Below are 3,444 nucleotides of genomic sequence, written 5' to 3' on the forward strand. Positions count from 1 at the left end.
GTGAAAACCTGCTAAACAGATTCTAAAAGAGCTGTAATACTTGATTTATTTGACATTTTAATTTTTAGTCTGAAATTTTCATTTCCAAATTTTCAATTTCTACTCACAAAATTCTTTTTTTCTTTTCTTTTTCTTTTTCTTTCTTTTCTTTCTTTTTTTTTTTTTTCAGTTTTTCCTCCTCTGCTGAGGTTTCTTTTCTTTTTTCTTTTTCTTTTTTGAGATGGAGTCCCACTCTGTCGCCCAGGCTGGAGTGCAATGGCATGATCTCGGCTCACTACAACCTCCACCTCCCCGGTTCAAGCGATTCTCCTGCCTCAGCCTCCTGAGTAGGTGGGATTACAGGCACCCGCCTTCATGCCCCGCTAATTTTTGTAGAGATGGGGTTTCACCATGTTTGCCAGGCTGGTCTTGAACTCCTGACCTCAGGTGATCTGCCCAAGTTGGCCTCCCAAAGTTCTGGGATTATAGGCATAAGCCACTGTGCCCGAGTGGAAAGTTCTAAAATTAATTGCGGTTACGGTTGCACAATTCTGTGAGTATTAAAAATTGTTGGCCGGGCGCGGTGGCTCAAGCCTGTAATCCCAGCACTTTGGGAGGCCGAGGCGGGTGGATCACGAGGTCAGGAGATCAAGACCATCCTGGCTAACATGGTGAAACCCCGTCTCTACTAAAAATACAAAAAACTAGCCGGGCGTGGTGGCGGGCGCCTGTAGTCCCAGCTACTAGGAGGCTGAGGCGGGAGAATGGCGTGAACCCGGGAGGCGGAGCTTGCAGTAAGCCGAGATCGCCCCACTGCACTCCAGCCTGGGCGACACAGCGAGACTCCGTCTCAAAAAAAAAAAAAAAAAAAAATAAAAAAATTGTTGACTTGTATGCTTTAAATGGGTGAGGTGTATGGTATATGAATTATATCTCAATAATTACAACAGCCGGGCGCGGTGGCTCAAGCCTGTAATCCCAGCACTTTGGGAGGTCGAGACGGGCGGATCACGAGGTCAGGAGATTGAGACCATCCTGGCTAACACGGTGAAACCCCGTCTCTACTAAAAAAAATACAAAAAACTAGCCGGGCGAGGTTAAAAAAATACAAAAAACTAACCTCGGGAGGCTGAGGCAGGAGAATGGTGTGAACCCGGGAGACGGAGCTTGCAGTGAGCTGAGATCCGGCCACTGCACTCCAGCCTGGGCGACAGAGCGAGACTTCATCTCAAAAAATAATAATAATAATAATAATTACAACAAAAGATTCATCAGTTTTGAAAATAGAACACATATATGCATTTTTTTCCTTTTCTTTCTTTTTTTTTTCTTTTGCAGAAACAGGAACTATGTGTCCCAGGCTGGTCTCAAAATCTTGAGCTCAAGTGATCTTCCTGACCCAGCCTCCCAAATCGCTGGGATTACAGGTGTGAGCTACCATGCCTGGCCTGAAAATAGAATATATGGAAATAAAATGATAAATTCAATACATGAAATCACCAAATTTGGAAGAGACCCTAAACTGAATGAAAACAGAAATTAACTCATGTTACAAATGAACACCAAAACTGTACCGAAGGAGAAGTGGTATGGGAATAGCAATTATGAAATTATATTGAGCATATTATAGAATTAAGCAAATGATATATAAAAGAAGGTGGAAGCTAGAGTTCTCACTGTAGGAAAAAAGTAGATTTAGATACGAATTAGGGAATACAAAGGAGTCTTAGATGGGTGGAACTGGAGTTAGAGGCATCAGTATAAACCCATAATTTCATATACGTCTATAGAGATAGAGCTAGAGGTTCAGCCTCTGTGTGTTAAAGGCTTAGAAGCACTAACACAATGTAACAATGAGCAGGCTTGGCACCAAGATCTTGGTTTCTAAATATTATTCCTCACAACAAAGAAATAGCTTCTTGGAGAAATGGATGACTTTAGGGCTGGAACAGGGAAATTATAAGGTAAGCTTGAAATATCCTGTTGTGATACAAATTAAGGAAGTCCCTCCCATCCCCTGCCACCCCCAACACCCTAGCAAAATGATGGGAATATGTCAAAAAACACAGGAGGAAGTTCCATTTCCAATCATGGCTGAGTAATTACCATCACACCAAGTCTTCTGTAAACAGGAATGATATACTCAGAGCAAAATATTAAAGAACAAACAAACAAAAAATATCTGAAGGCATTAGCAAGCAAACAACAGGAGGAATATACTGCACAGAGGTGGATACCTGGAAGAGAAGAGGACTGAATGGGTGTCCCGTGTTTTACAGCTTTTAGTCTAAGGGAAGTCCAAAGTCTGCAAAGCGAGTGGTTAAAACAAAGCTGGAGGTAGTGGTGTGTGCCTGTAGTCCCACCTACTCAGAAGGCTGAGGCGGGAGGAAACCCTGAGCCCAGGAGTTCAAGGCTGTAGAGCACTAAGATTGTGCCTGTGAATACCCACTGTATTCCAACTTAGGCAACACAGTAAGACCTCATCTCTCTCTCTCTCTTTTTTTTTTTTTGAGACAGAGTTTCACTCTGTTGCTCAGGCTGGAATACAGTGGCGTGATCTCAGCTCACAGCAACCTCTGCCTCCCAGCAACCTCTGCCTCCCGGGTTCAAGTGATTCTCCTGCCTCAGTCTCCCGAGTAGCTGGGACTACAAGCACCTGCCACCATGCCCGGCTAATTTTTTTGTGTTTTTAGTAGAGACGGGGTTTCACCATGTTGCCCTGGCTTGTCTTGAACTCCTGACCTCAGGTGATCCACCCATTTCAGCCTCCCAAAGTGCTGGGATTACAGGCGTGAACCACTGTGCGGGAGATCCTATCTCTTAAAACAACAACGACAAAAACAAAACAACAAAAATCCAAACCCGCCAGTCTTACTAGCTTGAATTGTTCAGGGCAACCCCAGCAGGTGGCAATAATGGGAGGAAATCCTATCAAAATAAGAGCCACAGAGAGGGAGGCTCAAATTCTGTGCATAAACTATAGTCCCAGTTACTCAGGAGTCCCAGTACCTGTAGTCCCAGCTACTTGGGAGGTTGAGGTAGGAGACTCGCTTGAACCCTGGAAGTCAAGGCTGTAGTGGGCTGTGATGATGCCACTGCACGCCAGCCTGGGTGACAGAATGAGACCCTGTCTCAAAAAAAAAAAAAAAAAAAAAATTCAGAACTTAAAAAAAAATCACCCTGAAAAGAAACCCCGTGCCCTTTTATTATTTTTTTCACTTTTTTGACTTTATTATTTTTTCTTTAAAATAATATTTATTCTTTTATGTTGAGACTGGGTGTCACTATGTTGCCCAGGCTAGTCTTGAACTCCTGGGCTCAAGACATCCTCCTGCCTCAGCCTCCCAAAATGCTGAGATTACAGGTGTGAGCCACTGTGTCTGGCCAAGAAACCTTTAGCCATCATGTTCCATTCTCTCCATCACCCCAGCCCTAGGCATTAATAATCCACTTTTTGCCTCTAGA

Source organism: Piliocolobus tephrosceles, chromosome 16 (assembly GCF_002776525.5).
Source record: "Piliocolobus tephrosceles isolate RC106 chromosome 16, ASM277652v3, whole genome shotgun sequence".
Lineage (NCBI taxonomy): Eukaryota > Metazoa > Chordata > Mammalia > Primates > Cercopithecidae > Piliocolobus > Piliocolobus tephrosceles.